The sequence below is a fragment of the Oncorhynchus clarkii genome, chromosome 3 (genome assembly GCF_045791955.1).
Source record: "Oncorhynchus clarkii lewisi isolate Uvic-CL-2024 chromosome 3, UVic_Ocla_1.0, whole genome shotgun sequence".
In the NCBI taxonomy this organism is placed as follows: Eukaryota; Metazoa; Chordata; class Actinopteri; order Salmoniformes; family Salmonidae; genus Oncorhynchus; species Oncorhynchus clarkii.
In genome coordinates this window covers 41,744,524-41,771,166 of record NC_092149.1, presented here as the reverse complement: position 1 = coordinate 41,771,166, position 26,643 = coordinate 41,744,524, and the positions used below count along the sequence as shown (strand labels likewise).

The window sequence follows — 26,643 nt, the reverse complement described above, 5'->3', positions numbered from 1 at the left end:
AGATAGACCCGTATTCAATTTGATCGATTATTAACGTTTAAAAATACCTAAAGTTGTATTACAAAAGTTTTGTGTAGCGCCTGCAGGGTTGAAATATGCTACCCTCTTAGTTTACTGTTGTGCTATCATCAGATAATAGCTTCTTATGCTTTCGCCGAAAAGCCTTTTTAAAATCTGACATGTTGGCTGGATTCACAACGAGTGTAGCTTTAATTGAGTATCTTACATGTGTGATTTAATGGAAGTTTGAGTTTTATATCAATTTATTTGAATTTGCCGCAGTGCTTTTCCCTGGTTTTTGGCCAAGTGGGATGCGAGCGTTCCCTATCCTAGAGAGGTTAAACTAATTAGATGGAGCTCAGATTTGTTTGGGTTAGAATGTGATGCCATCAGATCCATCTGATGAGTTCTAAACACCCTGGACACCATCAGGTTTCGGAATAATAACTTTTGAAATGGCGACAGATGGCCCCGATTCTGCCTATAATGGTCCGCCCCTTTTTTCAATTTTTGTCTAAAATGACATTCCCAAATCTAACTGCCTGTAACAGGCCCTGAAGCAAGGATATGTATTTCTTGGCACCATTTGAAAGGAAACACTGAAATTTGTGGAAATGTGAAAGGAATGAAGGAGAATATAGCACAATAGATCTAGTAAAAGATCTAGTAAAAGAGAAAAAAAACATTATTTTGTATTTTTTTTACCATCACCTTTGAAATGCAAGAGAAAGGCCATAGTGTATTATTCCAGCCAGCTGCAATTTAGATTTTGGCCACTAGATGGCAGCAGCGTATGTGCAAAGTTCTAGACTGATCCAATGAACCATTGCATTAATGTTCAAAATGTTGTATCAAGACTGCCCAAATTTGCCTATATTTATTAATTCGTCTCGATCTAGATAAAATTGGTCAGCATAACCTGCTGACGGAAAATTCCAATCTAATAAAGAACTCAGAGATGCTTTTGCAGTATGGCACAATAACATCAATGAGAAATTGCAAGTGTTTTGATGTCGGTCTTTTATCAACAGAAGAGTATAACCGATGTACTCAGCTCCAAAAATACTGGGTCATGAGTACATTCATAGAATTTGTACGTTGGCTTTGATGGCAGGTTTGAAACCCGTGATCAAAACGGCAATTGCAGGGGTAGTGGATGAAATGGATCAGGATGCTTTGAAAGTGGAATAGAACTCCTCTCACTTCGCAGTCGTGCACGGGATTAATATGGTCACAGTGAAAGTCACTAACAGCGGTTTCAATGGCCAAGGTAAGACAAAGAGGAAAAAATTGTGAAAAAACATCAAAGCGTAGGTGGACAGATCCCTGTTTTAAATGTGGGGCTGTTGGTCATTGGAAGAATGTAGAGTGGTAATGGAGACTACTGCACTCGTGGGATTCGGGGGGATGCTACGTTGCAAGTGTTTGCATCTTTGTCAAAAGAGCAGCAACAAGCCCTCTTGAATGCAGCGGGACAGGAAAATGTTACATAACAGTGTATGGTCTCGGTTCGATTGATAGTGGTTAATGGAGATTACAGTTTCTATGTGAAGAGAGACATAGGCAATGTTTCAAACAACTTTTTAATAGATGCCTGGGATCAAATATTGCGATTCCTTACAATGAAGAATTGGCTAAATTTGCCACAGGAAAGGGTATTTTGGGTTGAAGAATCTGTGAAATGCCAGGGGAATGGATTCTAAAAAAGGTAACATATTAAAATGAGGCCAAACATTCCGTGCAAAAATCTGGAAACCCTGTTTTTTTTTTAATCTCATGAGACATTTTATGTTGTCTTATTCTGAAATAGATCTATAGAATGGACAAAAGGTAGGAGGAGTCACAAGGAATTAGAGTGGAGTTAAGTGTGAGTAATTGTTAGTAGAGTTTAAAAGAAGAAAGTCTGTCAAACAACAGCATTGGAGTTACCAAATCTAAAATTAACTTAAAAAACTGTTGTTGGGGGAAAGAGAGACCAGTAAATCGTTAGATTTGTGGCGAGAGATATGCCGCTGTGTCTAAGGGTAGTATGCTAATAAAGGATACATAAATGTTGGGTGGATTAAAGCAAAGGTTTAATGATTGAAGGGAGGACAGTGGACTCATTTTCATGTTTTGTTTGTAGTTGAAATTTTTGGGTTGCTGATTAAGATGTAGCATAGTAAATGCTAACGAAATGTACACTTTCTTTACCAGAAGTGGGGGTTTCATTATCTCTTTGGAATGCTTCCCGAGACTGTGGTCTTGGGAGAGCAGTTAGTGAAATGCTACAGTGTTATAAGTATGAAGGTATCCGGATTAGGCTGTAAAAGGAGCTCCCAGATAAGTAAGGCCTGGTTATGTGTGTGTTTTGACCTACGGTTTAGTACACACACACACAACTTACTGGTTATGAAAATGGGTTAGTGGTGTTAATACTGTGGGATTTATTGTGTGGGGTCTCTTCAATTTGGTTTTAAATTGGGTAAGCAGAATGTTGGAAATGTTTCAAATATTTTTTAAATGGTTTCTGAAGGACAGGGAAAGAAAATAGAAAATAAATGTGTAATGGTGTTGAATGATCTTTGTCCTGACTTTCTGGTGAGGCCTGATCAACCTCACTAGAAATGATTGAGACAGGTGGAATTTAACTTTTTATGGCTGGGGGGCAGTATTGAGTAGCTTGATGAATAAGGTGCCTAAAGTAAACGGCCTGCTCCCCAGTCTCAGTTTCTAATATGTGCATTTTATTATTAGTATTGGATAGAAAACACTCTGAAGTTTCTAAAACTGTTTGGATGATGTCTGAGTATAAGAGAACTTATATGGCAGGGGAAAACCTGAGAAAAATCCAACCAGGAAGTGGGAAATCTGAGGTTTGTAGTTTTTCAAAGCTTGGCCTACCGAATAAACAGTGTCTATGGAGTCAAGTTGCACTTCCTACGGCTTCCACTAGATGTCAACTGTCTTTAGAAACTTGAATGAGGATTATACTATAAAGGAGGGGCTCATGTGACCTGTTTGAGTCAGTGGTCTGGCAGAGTGTCTCAGGCTTGTGACGCGCGCTCCTGACAGAGTTAGTTCTCTTTCCAGTGCTTTTCTTCAGACAAAGGAATTCTCTGGTTGGAACATTATTGATGTTTTATGTTAACATCCTAAAGATTGATTCCATACATCATTTGACTTGTTTCTACGACCTGTAACGGAACTTTTCGAGTTTTTGTCTGGATGATATACATATTAGCATCTGGGACAGAGTAAGAGTCAGTTCGCTCTGGGCACGCCATTTATCCACAAAAGTGAAAATGCTGCCCCCTATCCCAAAAAGGTTAACATATTCCATGTGTTATTTCATAGTTTTGATATCTTCACTATTATTCTACAATGTAGAAAATAATAAATATAAAGGAAAACCCTTGAAAGAGTAGGTGTCCAAACTTTTGACTGGTACTGTACATCAGTCCCCACTTTTGGCAGGATACTGAAGAACGTCACCCTAGAATGCCAGCGCATCAAATCCAATAGGAGCATCAGAAGAGCTCCAACCCAGCAGAGACCAGCCCCACACCCCAGCAGACATGCACTGAGAGGCCCCCCGCCAAGAGAGGAGTACCACCGACCACACCCATCATCAAACCCCAAAGCCAGCACAGCCAACCTCCACCCCGCCCCCCCCCCCCCCCCCCCCCCAGCACCTAAACCCAGCACAACCGAACCCCCCAAACCAGCAACAGATACCCCCCTATGGGCTTCACCAGGACTGAGCCACTCCTGCACCCCTCAGCACCTCCACCCATGCAACAGGAGCCTACAAGAAAGAGAGATTCTCCATCCTAGAAGATATCAGTCAATTCCAGGCCTAGAAGAATGCTCTGATCTGTGGGGATCTTAATGCTAGGACTGTCGAAGAACCAGGCACCATTAGCACACAGGGAGACATTTTGGCATTTTCCTGTATTACCAAATGAGGAGAGTTACAAACCACACACCAGTCAGAGTTATACTTAAACTTAATCTTTAATAATATGAGCTTAATAGCTTAATAAGAGCCCTTTTGAGAGTGACTACAGAAGAATACAAATATATTTTATAGCCAAGATACACCCCTCTCAACTTACATGACAAACCGCAGATCTTAGGAACTCTTCAGAAAGGGCCTTTTACTTGAGAAAGTAGTATCCATTAGTGAGATAGCATTCGCTATAAATTATCACTCAGTTTGGTCTCTAAAACGAGGTTCTAATCTCGTTCCTGGTACTTCATAGTACCAAAACAATACCTCATCCAAGGCATAACTCAATTCTAGATACTCCCATCTCAAGTAAACCCCCTCTTGACTCCACTGATGGACAAGCTCACTGAGGGGAGTGACTTGCACACAGACATTGTGGAGACAAGTAATTGGTTCCCTCTTAATCACGCCATCCCTTCACATGGTTTAACAGATACATTCACATATGAAGACAATGTTCCATACTGTCCTCTTCCCTTTCTGATATTCTGCATAGCACCAGAGACTTGTAAAAGACAAGCCTGACCTCTCCCCTCTCTGGGCCCCAAATGACTGAGCCCCAGCTGAGGGAAGAAATGCATCTGCCAACACTAGAGTCTATTAGAAATACATTCTAATAAAAAGTATATCACATAAGAATATTATGCAGATATGACATCTTAATGACTTATGTTACCCAACTAATTCTCATTAATCCACCACAAGACAAACATCAGCATGTCTCTCCCCTCATAACCCCCCAGGAAGAACTTAGATAAGAACAACAACATAAATGGGAACCGATGGCTCTGATGGCTCTATGGACAATTCCTTCTACCTCATGGCTTGGTTTTTGCTCTGACATGCATTGTCAACTGTGGGACCTTATATAGTCAGGTGTGTGCCTTTCCAAATCATGTCCAATCAATTGAAAGTACCACAGGTGGACTCCAATCAAGTTGTAGACAGAGCTGCATTTTCTCCTAAACTGCGAGAGCTATACAAACTGACGGGCAATTTCCTTCCCTAAAATGAATAATAATAATTTAAATCTAAACAGAAAAGGAGAAAATCAAATATCTATTGAGAGAAAACCCCCTTTGTGCCATATCAGCTGCAAAATAAGTAGCTTTCTGCCACACCCGTAGGGACAGCTAGTGGAACCAACCAGAGCAATAACATCGCTACCCGTGTCTTTCTCACTATTTAATTATTGTCCTCAATCATTTCTTATTGTAGTGTCCTGTTAATTGTTACTACTCGTTGAGTATTATTTTTCCTCTTATTATCTATCTGCATCATCATTGATTTGATATGTGTCTATATGTCTGCTTTGGCAATGTATGTGGTAACATTTTTCATGCCAATAAAGTAATTTTAATTTTAATTTGAGAGATGTAGACAGAGAGCGCAAGAGACTTAGAATGGATTTATATATTTCTGAGATGTCGGAACAACAGTCCCAGCTCCAAAACCTCTAAGTTTTTTCCCCACACGAACGACACGCAATTTATACTGTGTGATTAATGGTCAGCCATGGCGCATGCAAATGTGAACTGATAGCACGTAATGTGAGAACTTCTGACAAGATTCTCCGATTCTCCGGGCGGTATCAAGATTTTCATATTGTCATACCGTCCTTCCCTCATCCTGGGATTTACGGTATTACTGGCAAAGCAGACTGTGCTAAAAACACAAGAAAATACCATTGGGCTTCTATTACCAGAATGCTAACAAAATTAGCACAAACTAATAGCAAAATCACAGACGCTGTTAGCTAAATGCTAGCAAGCTCCCCAAAAAATGTAATTGCAAAGACAGGCAAATCCAGCTCATATACAAGCATAGCTAATAGCTGCCGAATGTCATTTTTTGTGAGCGTGGACATTTACAAGCGAAAGTGAACAAGAGAAATTGTGCAACCCTTACAAAAAATGTACCATGGTACTTTCAGTCATACCATGGTATAGATCTGAATCATGGAAATGTACCAAGGTTTTAGCTTTGAAATATGATGGTACTGCCATGCACTTAAATAATACCATGGAATTGTTTAATTTTTCCATGGTTTAGATGTATATTATGGAAATACATGGTTTTACCTGCATTGTACATTCTACCATATGGTAATGCACAATTATGATAAATGGTACCAAAAATTATCATATTGTACCATCTTTAATTGTGAGTTACCATAGTACAATGCATTACATTTTAACAAACCCCCCAGAGTCAAAAGAGGTTGGTTGGTATTATTTGATTAATTTATATACCAGTATGGGCAACTTTCTGATAAAGTCAGAGGCAGGCTATTATTGTTGGTCCAAGTTTGTCTGTTTGGGTTCCCGGTGTTGCCAACCTGAAATGTGGGGGAATGTGAGATATAGTGTAGTCTAATCTTTAGCATTTTGTAATAATTTACAGTATTTATATTCAAGGGATGTTGTGCTTGATTTGGCCCGCAGAGGGAGCCGCTCGGTCTAATGGTTGCCACACACGCTCTCACTCTACAGTGGCTCTCGCACTAGCCTGCCAGTGAGACAGTTGAATGAGAGCAAACTGAAGAATGAAGCACCAGATAAAAAAATATTTTAAACGTTATCACGGTTAGCGAGTTATAAAGCATAGGATATGACACACCAGATTAAGCAGAGTGTAATGATTTAATTGTAATTTTTTATTATGCTTGACAGTTTAATTTCCAAAAGGCAATTAGCATATAAGCTAACGTGGTCTAAAAATAACTTCAGTCAAGTTAGCCTGTCATAGTCATGGCAACAGGACCAACGAAGGTTCACACAGAGTGTAAACAAAGGGAAACATTTTATATTGCTGTTTTTAAGGATATGATTAGAATTACATCATGAAAATGTATCTATGAGAAAAGATGATAATACTTTACCCCCAAAACTGTTTGTATGTTGGCTATTTAGAATTAAGAGTTGCCAAGTCAGTTGAATGAGAGAGAGAGAGACAACTGAAAAAGTTAAAGAGAGATGCAACAGATAAACTGACTATTTTAAATCTTCAAGGATTCAGAATCCCTTGATGCTTCTCACCATACCCTATCCAGGTTCCAAGGTTTACTACTAGACCATGTGTGTTGTGGTTTTTCACTATGAGCTAAAGGGGTTCAAGAGGGTTATTGGCCTACGCTTTGCCATTGCAGAACGAGTAGTCAATGTTGCGTTATGTGAGTACCATAAATTGCTATATCTTTGGTCACTTTACCTGAAAAACGGTGGGACACAGACCACCATAAAACATTGTAAACAACTATCATGCTTTCATGTTTCACTACATGCTGCTAGTACAAAATCATGGTATTTTTTCTTTGTTCTTTGAGGGGAGAAGAATGGAGGAGAAAAAATGGCAACTGCACAGATAACTAATCCAGAGCGCTTTGACTTCTAGCAGAAAACAATGAGATATTGCATACACTTACAAGTAAATTGTGTAACTTCATCACCTCATGAGCGCCACACAACAGAGACTATAGAACGCTAATGTAAAATAAGGTGACAGGTGAAATGTGTTTTTTTTTTCTCTGAAGACAATTCAGTTTTAATTTATATTAGCCATATATTTTTCAACTATGCTGTGCTGTTTCACAAAAGTTCTGAACCTATATAGATTTTACAGATACAGTACATTTTATATGAGTTATCTTGTTATTTTTAGTCCCACCCTTCAGCTCCACTTAACCCCTCCCATCGATCTCTGAACACCATCCAGTTTTGATTTCTATTTGCCATATATTTTTCAACTGTGCTGTGATGTTTCACAAAAGTTCTGAACCTTTCTATTTTCATAGTTTCTACAGATTGTAAATTAAAGATAATAATTTTTGGTAAGAGTATTACTGTATTATTGATCAATTGACTATGACTTTTTTAAATCAAATGTTAACTTTTCTATTTGGGGCTATGGGAGTCAATCGAAAAACATTTCTAACAGTATTTCTGATTGTCTTCTCAACTCACCATCACATTGCAAAATAGTCAATTGCAAAATAGTGTGACAATGTTTCTTATCTAACCATCACTAATGAGATGGGTGTGCTTGATGCAGCTCTTGTCGGAGCTTCTCAAAGTCAGGGGTCGTGGTCATCTCTTCTGTCACATCCAACCTGGATCGATATTTGATTTTAATGTAGACTAGAGCACTGACTCCAGCTTCACACAGATATGAGCTGGCAAAGGGTAGCCTACCATTAGTTTTATGGTGCTTCAAGACAACTGGGAACTCAGAAAAATATCACGTCAGTGATCTTTAGGTCGGAAAGTCAGAGCTCTAGACAGAGGCTCCCGAGTTCCCGAGTTGGAATTCTAAGTTGGATGACCACTCAAAATATTTTTCCCAGTCGGAGCTCGTTTCTTTACGATTTCCCAGTTGTCTTGAATGCTTTGAAGTATGAGATTTTCAAATTCCCAGTTCCCAGTTGTTTTGAATGCAGCATTAATGATCAGAGGGAGACGGCAGAGTATTTTTCTTTGAGTCAGGAACCAAAACTCCTCTGTAGTGACCTGTAAATGGGTTGTTTGCAGCATTCGGTCACATGACGGCTAGATCGGCTGTTCGATTCCAAAGTGCTCTTCCAAGCTTTGTAGGTGAGCAGTCATCACTCATGTGGGACACTTACTGATGCTGTTTTCTGTTATTTTCTTTTCATTACACAGGAAGTCTGTTTTTTTTTACATCCATTGAATAACAGCAGTTCCTCTTTCAATGCAAAAAATCTTTCCAACACTCCCCCTCGATAACCACCAAACCTCGGTATGAAATAGAACGACATGCCCTGATCCCATATCTCCACATTAAGGCTGACCCCATTTAGTCAACAGGCTGTTGGTCGACCCAGATTTCCTTAGTAGAGCAGTAGCAAAAAAAAACTGTAAAAAAATCATGGTGTACAAGGCACCTGTCTGATTTGCGCCTGTCTTAGCGGACTGATCAATTGTGGAGGTCACTGTGACTCTTTCATGCTCTTGCCTGTTGTTTTTTCCGTTACACTTTACTAGTGTATAGACCACACGTAATTTCCGGTCACAACTTGCAGACTTGTTTTCGAGTTGCTGTGCGTTTTGTTGCCAACCTATTTTGCTACCTGACAACTTTACGGTTTTTACTTTTTAATTACCGTTGATATTTTTTTCCTCAACTTTTTCACTCCGGACGCTTTATCTGGACACGGTTCGTCAGGACCTCCAACAGCCGAAGCTAAGTAGTAACTTTAACATGATGCCTTCTAATTGCAGTCGCTGTACTCATAATATACAGGAGAATGATTGCCTTACGGTGAGGATAGCTGTGCTACAAGCCTAGCTTCAGACGCAGTCGTTAGGCAAGGGTAATTTCAGTGTAGGAAAGGATGAAACAGCGTCTGTGCCACCAGTAAGTACAGATAGTAGTATAAATACCCTGGCACAGTCCCCGCAGCCGGACAACTTTCTCACGGTTTCTGGAAGGAAATGCTGTAGGAACGCTCAACCGGTGTCGCTCATTCAGCCGACAGAAGCCACTAGCACAGTCAGTGTAGTCAGCTCAGCTATCACCATTGAGACCGTGTCTGTGCCTCGACCTAGGTTGGGCAAAACTAAACATGGCGGTGTTCGCCTTAGCAATCTCACTAGGATAAAGACTACCTCCATTCCTGTCATTATTGAAAGAGGTCATGATACCTCACATCTCAAAATAGGGCTACTTAATGTTAGATCCCTTACTTCAAAGGCAATTATAGTCAATTAACTAATCACTGATCATAATCTTGATGTGATTGGCCTGACTGAAACATGGCTTAAGCCTGATGAATTTACTGTGTAAACGAGGCCTCACCTCCTGGCTACACTAGTGACCATATCCCCCGTGCATCCCGCAAATGCGGAGGTGTTGCTAACATTTACGATAGCAAATTTCAATTTACAAAAAAAAAATGATGTGGACTTTTGAGCTTCTAGTCATGAAATCTATGCAGCCTACTCAATCACTTTTTATAGCTACTGTTTACAGGCCTCCTGGGCCATATACAGCGTTCCTCACTGAGTTCCCTGAATTCCTATCGGACCTTGTAGTCATAGCAGATAATATTCTAATCTTTGGTGACTTTAATATTCACATGGAAAAGTCCACAGAACCACTCCAAAAGGCTTTCGGAGCCATCATTGACTCAGTGGGTTTTGTCCAACATGTCTCTGGACCCACTCACTGTCACAGTCATTCTCTGGACCTAGTTTTGTCCCATGGAATAAATGTTGTGGATCTTAATGTTTTTTCTCATAATCCTGGACTATCGGACCACCATTTGATTACGTTTGCAATTGCAACAAATAATCTGCTCAGACCCCAACCAAGGAACATCAAAAGTCGTGCTATAAATTCACAGACAACACAAAGATTCCTTGATGTCCTTCCAGATTCCCTCTGTCTACCCAAGGACGCCAGAGGACAAAAATCAGTTAACCACTTAACTGAGGAACTCAATTTAACCTTGCGCAATACCTTAGATGCAGTTGCACCCCTAAAAACTAAAAACATTTATCATAAGAAACTACACAGAAAATACCCGAGCTCTGAAGCAAGCTTCCAGAAAATTGGAACGGAAATGGCGCCACACCAAACTGGAAGTCTTCCGACTAGCTTGGAAAGACAGTACCGTGCAGTACCGAAGAGCCCTTACTTGCTGCTCGATCATCCTATTTTTCTAACTTAATTGAGGAAAATAAGAACAATCCGAAATTAATTTTTGATACTGTCGCAAAGCTAACTAAAAAGCAGCATTCCCCAAGAGAGGATGACTTTCACTTTAGCAGTGATAAATTCATGAACTTCTTTGAGGAAAATATTATGATTATTAGAAAGCAAATTACGGACTCCACATTAAATCTGCGTATTCCTGCAAAGCTCAGTTGTCCTGAGTCTGCACAACTCTGCCAGGACCTAGGATCAAGAGAGACGCTCAAATGTTTTAGTACTATATCTCTTGACACAATGATGAAAATAATCATGGCCTCTAAACCTTCAAGCTGCATACTGGACCCTATTCCAACTAAACTACTGAAAGAGCTGCTTCCTGTGCTTGGCCCTCCTATGTACATAATAAACGGCTGTCTATCCACCGGATGTGTACCAAACTCACTAAGTGGCAGTAATAAAGCCTCTCTTGAAAAAGCCAAACCTTGACCCCAAAAATATAAAAAACTATCGTCATATAAATAATCTTCCATTCCTCTCAAACATTTTAGAAAAGGCTGTTGCGCAGCAACTCACTGCCTTCCTGAAGACAAACAATGTATACGAAATGCTTCAGTCTGGTTTTAGACCCCATCATAGCACTGAGATGGCGGTAAATGACATTTTAATGGCATCGGACCGAGGTTCTGCATCTGTCCTCATGCTCCTAGACCTTAGTGCTGCTTTTGATACCATCGATCACCACATTCTTTTGGAGAGATTGGAAACCCAAATTGGTCTACACGGACAAGTTCTGGCCTGGTTTAGATCTTATCTGTCGGAAAGATATCAGTTTGTCTCTGTGGATGGTTTGTCCTCTGACAAATCAACTGTACATTTCGGTGTTCCTCAAGGTTCCGTTTTAGGACCACTATTGTTTTCACTATATATTTTACCTCTTGGGGATGTTATCCGAAAACATAATGTTAACTTTCACTGCTATGCGGATGACACACAGCTGTACATTTCAATGAAACATGGTGAAGCCCCAAAATTGCCCTTGCTAGAAGCATGTGTTTCAGACATAAGGAAGTGGATGGCTGCAAACTTTCTACTTTTAAACTCGGACAAAACAGAGATGCTTGTTCTAGGTCCCAAGAAACAAAGAGATCTTCTGTTGAATCTGACAATTAATCTTAATGGTTGTACAGTCGTCTCAAATAAAACTGTGAAGGACCTCGGCGTTACTCTGGACCCTGATCTCTCTTTTGAAGAACATATCAAGACCATTTCAAGGACAGCTTTTTTCCATCTACGTAACATTGCAAAAATCAGAAACTTTCTGTCCAAAAATGATGCAGAAAAATTAATCCATGCTTTTGTCACTTCTAGGTTAGACTACTGCAATGCTCTACTTTCCGGCTACCCGGATAAAGCACTAAATAATCTTCAGTTAGTGCTAAACGGCTGCTAGAATCCTGACAAGAACCAAAAAATTTGATCATATTACTCCAGTGCTAGCCTCCCTACACTGGCTTCCTGTCAAAGCAAGGGCTGATTTCAAGGTTTTACTGCTAACCTACAAAGCATTACATGGGCTTGCTCCTACCTATCTCTCTGATTTGGTCCTGCCGTACATACCTACACGTCACAAGACGCAGGCCTCCTAATTGTCCCTAGAATTTCTAAGCAAACAGCTGGAGGCAGGGCTTTCTCCTATAGAGCTCCATTTTTATAGAACGGTCTGCCTACCCATGTCAGAGACGCAAACTCGGTCTCAACCTTTAAGTCTTTACTGAAGAGTCATCTCTTCAGTGGGTCATATGATTGAGTGTAGTCTGGCCCAGGAGTGGGAAGGTGAACGGAAAGGCTCTGGAGCAACGAACCGCCCTTGCTGTCTCTGCCTGGCCGGTTCCCCTCTTTCCACTGGGATTCTCTGCCTCTAACCCTATTACAGGGGCTGAGTCACGGGCTTACTGGGGCTCTCTCATGCCGTCCCTGGAAGGGGTGCGTCACCTGAGTGGGTTGATTCACTGATGTGGTCATCCTGTCTGGGTTGGCGCCCCCCCCTTGGGTTGTGCCATGGCGGAGATCTTTGTGGGCTATACTCAGCCTTGTCTCAGGATGGTAAGTTGGTCGTTAAAGATATCCCTCTAGTGGTGTGGGGGCTGTGCTTTGGCAAAGTGGGTGGGGTTATATCCTTCCTGTTTGGCCCTGTCTGGGGGTGTCCTCGGATGGGGCCACAGTGTCTCCTGACCCCTCCTGTCTCAGCCTCCAGTATTTATGCTGCAGTAGTTTATGTGTCGGGGGGCTAGGGTCAGTTTGTTATATCTGGAGTACTTCTCCTGTCCTATTCGGTGTCCTGTGTGAATCTAAGTGTGCGTTCTCTAATTCTCTCCTTCTCTCTTTCTTTCTCTCTCTCAGAGGACCTGAGCCCTAGGACCATGCCCCAGGACTACCTGACATGATGATTCCTTGCTGTCCCCAGTCCACCTGGCCGTGCTGCTGCTCCAGTTTCAACTGTTCTGCCTTCTTATTATTCGACCATGCTGGTCATTTATGAACATTTGAACAACTTGGCCATGTTCTGTTATAATCTCCACAGCCAGAAGAGGACTGGCCACCACACATAGCCTCGTTCCTCTCTAGGTTTCTTCCTAGGTTTTGGTCTTTCTAGGGAGTTTTTCCTAGCCACTGTGCTTCTACACCTGCATTGCTTGCTGTTTGGGGTTTTAGGCTGGGTTTCTGTACAGCACTTTGAGATATCAGCTGATGTACGAAGGGCTGTATAAATACATTTGATTTAATTTGATGGCACAGTTCATCAGTCTAAGACATTTTTTATCAAAATGCGTTTTTGGCAGAAATGCCATCTGGAACATGTGAACTTTCATGTGCCTTAATAATAAACTCGCATGCCATATGTAAATACAAATAAAATAGTTAAATTAAGAGCCCAGTTGGTTTAGCCACAGAAAAGAGACAGGTACCTTCCCGCTAGCCATGATTGGCTGAGATAATGGGTGGCTGGATATGTCGAGAGATGAGATGATTGGTCTGCCATGTAGCCCTCTTCTGTCTATAACATGAGCCGGTCAGTATGTGTAGGTAATCTAACACCGCTTTTTTGAAAGATATTACGTAATAGAACTGCAAAGGTATTGTTCTCCACTTTCTGGAGGACTGAGTCTTGAAATCAGTGGAATGCACAGTGGAATTAGAATATGATAGCTAAGGAGATGGAGAAAATTCTGGCGTTTGATTGCAAATATGCAGACGGAGTCGAAAAGAGAACACACAGAAGGCTGTTATAATACATCTGTCTCTGGATTACATCTTCAAACTAAGGCAACCAAGGCATCTGTGACAGAGAGGGAGAAGCGTCCATTTTTGTATACATTTTCAGATATTACACGTTTCTAATTTAGTCAGAAAGTAATTTTAGTTCCAAGTTAAAGCATACTGATAGCTAGCTAGCTAACGTTAGCTGGTTGTCTCACTAGTTAACGTTACGTGTCTGATCTGTGTAGTAATATTATTTGTATCTCAGAGCCATTTGCATTGCTAGCTATAGCCTAATGTTAGCTAACTAACATTGAACCTGGTGGGTTAGCTACCTGCAAATTCATGCAGGATATTAACGTTACGAGTTGGGATTATGGTTCATTGTTTAGCTAGCAAACTAAGTTACATGTCTAAACAAAATACTCCACTATGCAAGTAAACATTTTAATAGAATGTTCATGATGCCACTGCGACAACTGTAAATTCGCTGGCAAAATTAAAGACACATTTACAAATGCTCAACATCCATTGAATATGGATGGTGTCAGTAAACGTTGGCAAAAAAAGCGTAATTAAATTGTTGCCAGAAGCACAGTTGCAGTCACCAACGCTCTGGATAACATAAATACAGCCTAACCAGCTCTGCTAGGGTGAGTAAAATGGTCAGAATGAGCTGTTCCCTCATTTGTGTCCGGAAGTAGAGAGCAAGCTAGCCAACATTAGCCAGTTGGCTTGGGTGCCTGACTGCTGTTAGGTCAGAATGCTTGGATCAACCCTACGCCTCAGCCGGAGCTTCCAGTGTGTGCTCTGAATTTACAAACGGACAGTCTGACAGCGCTCTGAGTTTATGAACGCCCAGACTGCACTCTAAGCACTCCAGATTGAATTTACGAACACATGTGAATCCTTAAAGAGCTGGGTGGGGCTAAGACTTAAGAGGGTGTGAACGATGTTGAATGGGTGCAGACAAAAAATAGCTCTCCAGTAGAGGTACCAAAACATTCAAGGGCCAAAGTTCATCAACTTTCAATGCAGAAACACTTTCCCATTGCTCCTCAACTGCACTGCATGATATACCATTTTAAAGCTCTGTGTCTCTACTTTTACCCAATGTAAAAATAAAAAGGCACAGATCTGGAGAAGGGTAGCAAAACGTGCATTGAAGGTCCCCAAGAACACAGTGGCCTCCATCATTCTTAAATGGAAGAAGTTTGAAACCACCAAGTCTCTTCCTAGAGCTGGCTACCAGGCCAAAATGAGCAATCATGGGAGAAGGAACTTGGTCAGGGAGGTGACCAAGAACCCAATGGTCAATCTGACAGATCTCTAGAGGTCCTGTGTAGAGATAGGAGAACCTTTCAGAAGGACAACCATCTCTGCAGCACTCCAACAATCAGGTCTTTATGGTAGAGTGGCCAGATGGAAGCCCCTCCTCAGTAAAAGGCACATGACAGCCTGCTTAGAGTTTGACCAAAAGGCATCTAAAGGATTCTCAGACAATGAGAAACAAGACTCTCTGGTCTGATGAAACCAAGACTGAAATATTTGAAGGAAAGTGTCACGTCTGAAGGAAACTTGGCACCATTCCTACGGTGAAGCATGGTGGTGGCAGCATCATGCTGTGGGGATGTTTTTCAGCGGCAGGGACTGGGAGACTAGTCAGGATCAAGGCAAAGATGAACAGAGCAAAGGAGGACCAAAATGCAGCGTGGTTATTTCGATTCATATTTAATAAAATAATAAACGCGAACAATACAAACAATAAACGTAACTAGAAAACAGCCTATACTGGTGCAAACTAACACAGAGACAGGAACAATCACCCACGAAACACTCAAAGAATATGGCTGCCTAAATATTGTTCCCAATCAGAGACAACGATAAACACCTACCTCTGATTGAGAACCACTTCAGGCAACCATAGACTTTCCTAGATAACCCCACTATACCACAATCCCAATACCTACAAAAAAACCAAGACAAAACACACCACATAATTAACCCATGTCACACCCTGGCCTGACCAAAATAATAAAACACAAAATACTAAGACCAGGGTGTGACACACAGAGCATAGAAGACAAGAGAGCCATAGAAAAAGGAGGAAGAAGGAGAAGATTACCTGTCGACAGCAGATGAGCAGGGGCATGTGTGCAATAATTACTTTACTGGAGGTCTTGGACTGTAGCTTCTCAGAAAGTTTGAGGCACAGATTAATGGCTCTACGAGCACAAAGGGAGGAAAGAGGAGATAGGCAGCAGTTGTTAAATCTCTAGGGACACTGAAATAGTGGCTCATGGCTATAGAAGGCCCATCAGGACATGTCCCTATAAATATTAAGCAGCAATTGTTAGTGTTACATTCAAGCATGACTGCTATTGTCAACATGATAGATGATTAATCAAACTAACTATGTCTCATGACTGTCCACTAGAATCAAAATAGGTCAGATCAGGTTTGCAATGAATAACTTAAACAAGACCCCCTCTCATCTTAGGTTTCTTCCTAGGTTCTGGCCTTTCTAGGGAGTTTGTCTAGCCACCGTGCTTCTACACCTGCATTGCTTGCTGTTTGGGGTTTTAGGCTGGGTTTCTGTACAGCACTTTGTGACATCAGCTGACGTAAGAAGGGCTTTAGAAATACATTTGATTGATTGATAGATAGAGGGGGGAAATAACTACTTGTTGTAAACCAAGGGAGAAGATCCAGGCTTGCGCTCTCAACATTCACCAAACGAATGTCCTTTGTTTCAACAGACCAACAGCAAATACTGGAACATTATTTCTAACATGGTACATGGAGAATGGTCAGAGGCGATCTATAGAACACTGATGTCAATTTGTGATATCATAAAAAATATTATAAAGGATATACTGTAACTTGGAAAGTATACCCAATACATATACTGTACAAAGTTTCCATAAAAAGCATTGTGCATGTAATATGTGTAACGGTTTTCTTGAGTTGAAGGAGAGGCGGACCAAAATGCAGCGTGGTTATTATTCATGGTTCTTTAATAAAGAAACTATACATGAATAGACTAACAAAACAATAAACATGAGAAAACCTAAACAGCCTATCTGGTGAAAACAAACACAGAGACAGGAACAATCACCCACAAAACCCAACACCAAACAGGCTACCTAAATATGGTTGCCAATCAGAGACAATGACTAACACCTGCCTCTGATTGAGAACCATATCAGGCCAAACATAGAAATAGACAAACTAGACATGTAACAGAATGCCCACTCAGATCACACCCTGACCAAACAAAACATACAAAGCAAACTATAGTCAGGGTGTGACAGTACCCCCCCCCCCCCCCCCCAAGGTGCGGACTCCGGCAAAACCTGAACCTACTGGGGAGGGTCTGGGTGGGCATCTGTCCGCGGTGGCGGCTCTGGTGCTGGACGTGGCCCCCACTTCACCATAGTCTTAGTCCACCACCTTGTCCGCTTCCGTGGCCTCCTAACCACGGCGACCCTACTAAATGACCCCACTGGACGGAGGGGCAGCTCGGGACAGAGGGGCAGCTCGGGACAGAGGGGCAGCTCGGGACAGAGGGGCAGCTCGGGACAGAGGGGCAGCGGCGCCTCTGGGCTGAGGGGGCACTGGCGCCTCTGGGCTGAGGGGGCACTGGCGCCTCTGGGCTGAGGGGGCACTGGCGCCTCTGGGCTGAGGGGGCACTGGCGCCTCTGGGCTGAGGGGGCACTGGCGCCTCTGGGCTGAGGGGGCACTGGCTGGCGCCTCTGGGCTGAGGGGGCACTGGCTGGCGCCTCTGGGCTGAGGGGGCACTGGCTGGCGCCTCTGGGCTGAGGGGGCACTGGCGCCTCTGGGCTGAGGGGGCACTGGCTGGCGCCTCTGGGCTGAGGGGGCACTGGCTGGCGCCTCTGGGCTGAGGGGGCACTGGCTGGCGCCTCTGGGCTGAGGGGGCACTGGCTGGCGCCTCTGGGCTGAGGGGGCACTGGCTGGCGCCTCTGGGCTGAGGGGGCACTGGCTGGCGCCTCTGGGCTGAGGGGGCACTGGCTGGCGCCTCTGTGTATTTTTCCATATATAGACACTTAATCAATCTTAATTAAATCAATTATATACACTTACCTTGTCTGATGCTTTAAGCACAATGTTTGATGAAATAATTAAGGCACACAAATGACTAGAGGGAGTCCAACCGCAATTGATTTGATTGTGCTCAGACTTGCTGTGCTGTGTTAAAAAATGACAGCGCGTGACTGTGTGACTAGCACCTATTGTCTCTCTCCCCTCCATCCTGCAGCGACCACTACAAAACTTAAACAATGTTTGTCGCGCTGTCCATGTTGCTGAACCTGCAACATAATTACAGCCATTTCTGACTGAAAAGTTCTGTGTGATGACATGAATATTGATTGATACAGTGACCTATATACTGTAACTATTGAAATACAGGCCTAAGGACGTTACGGTATTAAGAATAAACAGGATGTCCTCTTTGGCCAACATCTTGATGGTGGTACAATGCAGCTATACTAAGCCAACTAATGATAACAACATTACTTATTAATATAATGAATGAAAATGAAATTTAGAAAAAGGAGAATTATTATTATTTTTATTTTTTAAATCTGACAATTTGGAAGAGTGTTAACAAGAATTATAAGTAATACCAGAGAGGCTGTTCTAACAAAAAAAGTGTAAAGCCTTCAGTACAGCATAACAAAGATTAAAAACAGCCGAATTTGTGAAATTGTTTATCCGACATGAAATTCACGGAATCAGTAGGCAATTAAACAAGCACTCAAACAGAAGCTGGATCTGTCTTATTTCTGTAGATATGCAATACCTGTCAAAAGTTTGGACGCACCTACTCATTCAAGGGTTTTACTTAATTTTCACTATTTTATACATTGTAGAATAATAGTGAAGATATTCAAACTATGAAATAACACATCTGGAATCATGTAGTAAACAAAAAAGTGTCTTCAAAGTAGCCACCCTTTGCCTTGAATACAGCTTTGCACACTCTTGGCATTCTCTCAACCAGCTTCATGAAGTAGTTACCTGGAATGCATTTCAATTAACAGGTGTGCCTTGATAAAACTTAATTTGTGGAATTTCTTTCCTTCTTAATGCATTTGAGTCAATCAGTTGTGTTGTAGGGGTGGTATACATAAAATAGACCTATTTGGTAAAAGACCATGTCTATATTGTGGCAAGAACAGCTCAAATAAGCAAAAAAAATGACAGTCCATCATTACTTTAAGAAACTAAGGTCAGTCAATGCGTAAAATTTCAAGAACTTTTAAAAGTTTCTTCAAGTGCATTCGCAAAAACCATCAAGCGCTATGATGAAACTGGCTCTCATGAGGATCACCACAGGAAAGGAAGACCCAGAGTTAGTTATGCTGCAGATGATAAGTTCAATAAAGTTATCAGCCTCAGAAATCTGCAATTAACTGCGCCTCAGATTTTATCTCACGGAGTTCAAGTAACAGACACATCTCAACATCAACTGTTCAGAGGAGACTGCGTGAATCAGGCCTTCATGGATGAATTGCTGCAAAGAAACCACTACTAAAGGACATCAATAATAAGAAGAGACTTGCTTGAACCAAGAAACACAATAAATGGACATGGAAATCTGTCCTTTGGTCTGATGAGATCAAAATTGAGATTTTTGATTCAAACCGCCATGTCTTTGTGAGACGCAGAGTAGGTGAACAGATGATCTCCGCATGTGTGGTTCCCACCGTGAAGCATGGAGGAGGTGGTGTGATGGTGTGGGCGTGCTTTACTGGTGACACTGTCAGTGATTTATTTAGAATTCAAGGCACACTTAACCAGCATGGCTACCACAGCATTCTTCAGCGATAGTGGGACTATCGTTTGTTTTTCAACAGGACAAAGACCCAAAACACACCTCCAGGCTGTGTAAGGGCTATTAGACCAAGAAGGAGTGCTACATCAGATGACCTGGCCTCCACAATCACCCAACCTCAACGCAATTGAGATGGTTTAGGATGAGTTGGACCACAGAGTGAAGGAAAAGCATCCAACAAGTACTCAGCATATCTGGAAACTCCGTCAAGACTATTGGAAAAGCATTCCAGGTGATTACCTCATGAAGCTGGTTGAGAGAATTCAAAGCTGTCATCAACGCAAGGGTGGCTACTTTGAAGAATCTCATATGTTTTGATTTGTTTAGCACTTTTTCGGTTACTAGATCATTCCAGTGCACTGATGTTCCAGAACCGCAGACAGCAACCGCTATCCAATGCGGGAGAAAGCGAAATTTGTTATAATATATAAAGAATTTTTAATTCATGTTGCACACTCATAGGACTTCATGTTACACAATACAGGTATGTTTTTTTCGTATTTATATCCAAAAATCTTAGTTTACATTGACGCGTTATGTTCGGTAATGTTTTGCCTCCAAAACATCCGGCGATTTTGCGAAAGCCACATCAATTTACAGAAATACTCATAATAAACATTGCTAAAGGATACAAGTGTTATGCATGGAATTGTAGATCCACTTCTCCTTAATGCAACCGCTGTGTCAGATTTAAAAAATACATGCAATAATGCAATATTCTGAGAACAGCGCTCAGACACAAAAACAAGCCATACAAATACCCGTCATGTTGTGGAGTCAACAGAAGTCGGTTGGTCCTTTTGCAGGTAGGAATGTGAGACAATATATTCACAGAAAAGTCTAATTAAATGAACTTTTCAAAGCGCTGGTAGCTCGTTCACCTAAAAATATCTGGTCCACCAAAGCAAAAACCTGATAAAAATGAATTTATAGGAATGCTGTAAGTACAGAAAATAGTCAGTGACAACTGTGTGGAATTTATGAAAGCAACTACGTGAGCTTATTACAGTATTATAGATACTGTGATTTCCTACGATCGTCTATGTAGAAGAACTCCTTACCTTCCAACGACTGTTATTTAGCTTGTGAGCATCAGAACAAAACATGTAACATTTGCGTGTTTGTGAGAGTCTCAGCTTTTCATAGATAGCTCAAACCAATGTGGCTCTACAGTAGTTTTTGTAAAAAGATCCAATCCTGGGCCCCGTCGGGATCCACCGTTGTCTCACGAACACCGCTCTAGCTCAGTCCCCAGTAATCACACAGGCTAATTGTTGGTAGCAACAGATGCAGAAGAAATGGACAAATGCAATGGTACAACCGAAGCCTGTAGCTCAAACACACAATGTTTAAAAGGGGTTAGATGTTCTAAATTAATCTCAGACTGTGAACCAGAGGTATCACACTATGATTGTGATAGGCCTATGTTCAAGGTAGTTTAAATAGATAAAGTTTCTCTAGACCTGGGAGCGTGAACTATCAACACAAAGAAACTACTTCAACACTATTTTAAACATCCTCCAATCAGTCTATAATATGATGACAAGGGAATTATATGCTTAAAGGTAATGATTAAAGTATTCCACCCTGAAACGTAACTATTAGTGATTATTACTTTATGTAGCATGTATAATGAATGATTAAAGTACTAAACTTAAGTCCAATAATGTTCGGTAGAGACATGTGAGGGAGAGAAAGGTGTTTGTGTGTGTGTGTGTCTAAGAAAATACCGAGAACAATTCAACTGTGGTTGACCCGACCTGGCTAGAACTCTGAGAAACTTATGATAGGACAGGGAGTCCTTTTCAAGGTTCCTCTAATCTCGGGGGAATGGAACTAACAGCACTGGGTAGTGATAAACAGTGGTGAGAACTCTGGGGAAGGATACAACTCACCTACTGTTCATGTGTATGTATGTGCGTAGGATATCTACTGTTTGTGTGGAGGTACGTGCGCAAGTCATACAATGGACTTCAGAGCACTCTCGTGAATTAACGTTACGAGCCTTTTGCATAAGCTGAGTCTTTGCCTAATTATGATTAAACCCAGGGTCTTACAAACCTCTGAGATTGGTCAAAGCTTATTGATTGTTAGTTATCCTCTAGTGACACCCCATCCCAGGTGGGGTGTCAGGTGGAGCGTAATCATCGACTGACACTAATTAGCATAACGCAACGGACATGAATATTACTAGAAAATATTCCTATTCATGAAAATCACAAGTGAAATATGTTGAGACACAGCTTAGCCTTTTGTTAATCACCATGTCATCTCAGATTTTCAAAATATGCTTTACAGCCAAAGCAAGACAAGCATTTGTGTAAGTTTATCGATAGCCTAGCATTATGTCCAGCTAGCAGCAGGTAACTTGGTCACGAAAATCAGAAAAGCAATCAAATTAAATTGTTTACCTTTGATGAGCTTCGGATGTTTTCACTCACGAGACTCCCAGTTAGATAGCCAATGTTCCTTTTTTCCAAAAATATAATTTTTGTAGGCGAAATAGCTCCGTTTGTTCTTCATGTTTGGCTGAGAAATCGACCGGAAATTGCGGTCACGACAACGCCAAAAAATATTCCACTTTAGCTCCATAATATCGACAGAAACATGGCAAATGTTGTTTATAATCAATCCTCAAGGTGTTTTTCGATATTCGATAATATATCCACCGGGACAATTGGTTTTTCAGTAGGACCGATTGGAAAAATGGCTATCTCTGTATTTTATGCGAGAATCACTCTGAGAGCCATCAGGTGACCACTTACACAATGTAGCCGCTTATGGGTATTCCTCAACATAAAGGCGTAAAACTATGTCCCAATGCTGTAGACACCTTGAGGAATACGTAGAAAAAGGAATCTGGTTGATAGCCCATTCACTGCTCAATAGGGACGCATTGGAACGCAGAACTTTCAAAAGATGAGGCACTTCCAGATTGGATTTTTCTCAGGCTTTCGCCCGCAATATCGGTTCTGTTATACTCACAGACAATATTTTTACAGTTTTGGAAACTTTAGAGTGTTTTCTATCCTAAGCTGTCAATTATATGCATATTCTAGCATCTTGTCCTGACAAAATATCTCGTTTACTTTGGGAACGTTATTCCAACGTATATCCAAAAATGAAAATACTGCCCCCTAGTCACAAGATATTAATATCATTGGGATTGAAAATTCTTGACATATGATTAGCCTAATAGTGAAAACTAAACTTTTAAAAATCTTTAAAAAATAATAATAATCGATTTAATCGTATCAACGTTGCTAGATATCATGTGGCTGTCCATGGTACTGATTCACATCCGCCGAATACAGGTGTTGACTTTACCATAAAATGCTTACTTATGAGCCCTTTCCCAACAATGCAGAGCTAAAAAGTAAGAACAAAATAAATATGTTGCATAAAAGAAGAAATAGTAACACAATAAAATAACAATAACGAGGCTATATGCAAGGAGTACCAGTACCGAGTCAATGTGCAGGGGTACGAGGTAGTTGAGGTAATACAGCGGGGCAAAAATGATTTAGTCAGCCACCAATTGTGCAAGTTCTCCCACTTAAAAATATGATTTTCATCATAGGTACACTTCAACTATGACAGACAAAATGAGGGAAAAAATCCAGAAAATCACATTGAAGGATTTTTAATGAATTCATTTGCAAATTATGGTGGAAAATAAGTATTTGGTCATGTACAAACAAGCACGATTTCTGGCTCTCACAGACCTGTAACGTCTTCTTTAAGAGGCTCCTCTGTCCTCCACTCGTTACCTGTATTAATGGCACCTGTTTGAACTTGTTATCAGTATAAAAGACACCTGTCCACAGCCTCAAACAGTCACACTCCAAACTCCACTATGGCCAAGACCAAAGAGCTGTCAAAGAACACCAGAAACAAAATTGTAGACCTGCACCAGGCTGGGAAGACTGAATCTGCAATAGGTAAGCAGCTTGGTTTGAAGAAATCAACTGTGGGAGCAATTATTAGGAAATGGAAGACATACAAGACCACTGATAATCTCCCTCGATCTGGGGTTCCACGCAAGATCTCACCCCGTGGGGTTAAAATGATCACAAGAACGGTGAGCAAAAATCCCAGAACCACACGGGGGGACCTAGTGAATGACCTGCAGAGAGCTGGGACCAAAGTAACAAAGCCTACCATCAGTAACACACTACGCCGCCAGGGACTCAAATCCTGCAGTGCCAGACGTGTCCCCCTGCTTAAGCCAGTACATGTCCAGGGCAGTCTGAAGTTTGCTAGAGAGCATTTGGATGATCCAGAAGAAGATTGGGAGAATGTTATATGGTCAGATGAAACCAAAATATAAGTTTTTGGTAAAAACTCAACTCGTCGTGTTTGGAGGACAAAGAATGCTGAGTTGCATCCAAAGAACACCATACCTACTGTGAAGCATGGGGGTGGAAACATCATGCTTTGTGGCTGTTTTTCTGCAAAGGGACCAGGACGACCGTGTAAAGGAAAGAATGAATGGGGCCATGTATCATGAGATTTTGAGTGAAAACCTCCTTCCATCAGCATGGTCATTGAAGATGAAACGTGGCTGGGTCTTTCAGCATGACAATGATCCCAAACACACCGCCCGGGCAACGAAGGAGTGGCTTCGTAAGAAGCATTTCAAGGTCCTGGAGTGGCCTAGCCAGTCTCCAGATCTCAACCCCATAAAAAATCTTTGGAGGGAGTTGAATGTCCATGTTGCCCAGAAACAGCCCCAGCTCTAGAGGAGATCTGCATGGAGGAAAGGGCCAAAATACCAGCAACAGTGTGTGAAAAGCTTGTGAAGACTTACAGAAAACGTTTGACCTCTGTCAATACCAACAGAGGGTATATAACAAAGTATTGAGATAAACTTTTGTTATTGACCAAATACTTATTTTCCACCATAATTTGCAAATAAAATCATAAAAAATCCTACAATTTTTCTCATTTTGTCTGTCATAGTTGACGTGTACCTATGATGCAAATTACAGGCCTCTCTCATCTTTTTAAGTGGGAGAACTTTCACAATTGGTCGCTGACTAAATACTTTTTTGCCCCACTTTATGTGCATGTACTGTAGGTAGGGGTAAAAGTCACAAGGCAATCTGAATATATAAACACATTCGCAGCAGCATATGTGAAGACTGTGAATGTGTGTCTGTGTGAGTGTGTGTGTGTGTCCGTCAACATGCATGTGTATGTATTGTGTGTGTGTGCATGTGTAGTGTGTGAGGGTGTGTGTGTTGGAGCGTCAGTGCAAGAAAATAAATTTAAAAACTTAAAAGGGGAAGACTAGATGAACACCAATGCTAACCTCCTTTTCTGGTTGGCAAAATGGTTTATGACTGTCATATAGTAGTACATGCGTTTGGTTTTTGATGTCCTAAGCTAGGCTACGGTGCTAAAATGCTTGCGAGCCTAACTTCGTCGCATGGGCAACAATGAATGAGATAAGTAAACTAGCTAGATAATTAACATGAGCCAGCTACATGTAGGATACATATTGAACTGCAATTGTCTCAAGCCAGTGGCACAATGTATGGTTAGATCAGAATCATCATTATAGTCATTGGCCTGCACAAATAATTAAGTAAAAATCCTCGTCTCCATCAATGGCTTTGGAAAGGGCAGACTTAGCTAGCTAGCTAGCTAGTGCAGGACAACAACACATCACAAGCAGACCAGAAACATACTTTTTTTTCAAACAATTACGTTTTGCTTCTGATGTGGTGCCAAATCCAAACCTGCCTCCCTTGGGGGACGTTTTGCTGCAGCAGGACAACCCACAGCTGAACTCAGCTCAACTCTGATTGGCTAATTATTTAAAAATATTTGTATCAAATAGATACACAAGGCGAGGTGTTATTTAACGTGACCACGCCCCAGAGTAGGGTACAGCCGTAGGGTACCGTCAGTAATCCCATGTAATTAGCCAAATTTAGGCATCATCCTAAGGAAACAACTGACACATTTTTGTTGTTTCAATAAACGTTTACAGCAGCCTAACGTGACGTTATTACCATACTTGGCAATCACAACAAATGATTTGCATGATACTTACTCTCCCACTAATTTCTTAGCTGATATACTAACACGGACAGTAAAGCTGTCACATTATGCTTTAAGTCACTGTTTGTTTACCCCTAGCTTTTTTGCCCGTTAGCTGATGTTAGCTGGCTGGCTAGTGAGAAGGTTTATCTCAATCTCATTTGCTAGTCTTTGATATGTCATGTAACTCCTTCGTCTTTCAGGCTCTTGAACGGTCTAGGTATTTAGATAAAGTTGATTCTTGATGGCTTGCCTATATGTCCTTTCAAACTTCCCAGAGACCAGCTGGGGAGACAACCCTAACAAATGGCTAAAAGTAGCCTATAACGATACTACGATACTTCCACCTACTTGGTGGAATCTCGAGGTTTGCATACATTTCCAAGTCCAGAAGAATAGTATAGTTATTATTTCAACGGATACAGCTCACTAGTCCTAGTACACGCTAATTAGCAAGCTTTATGCAATGCACATACATGGCATTCAGAAGTATTCAGATCCCTTCCCCTTTTCCACATTGTTATGTTACAGCCTAATAGTAAAATGTATTAATTTGGTTCCTCATCAATCTACACACAATACCCCATAATGAAAACAAAACCAGGTTTTAGGAATATTTGCAAATTTATGAAAAAAACTAAACAGAAATACCTTATTTACATAAGTATTCAGACCCTTTTCTATGAGACTCAAAATTGAGCTCAGGTGCATCTTGTTTTCATTGATCATCGTTGAGATGTTTCTACAACTTCTAGTCTACCTGTGGTAAATTCAATTTATTGGACATGTTTTGGAAACACACACACACACACAC

At 41.3% G+C, this 26,643-nt stretch overlaps 1 pseudogene; it reads left to right on the top strand.

The window, feature by feature from the left end:
• LOC139385572 (heparin cofactor 2-like) overlaps positions 1-26,040 on the top strand; it is a 77,607-nt pseudogene extending 51,567 nt beyond the window's left edge.
• Positions 26,041-26,643: the final 603 nt, after the last annotated feature.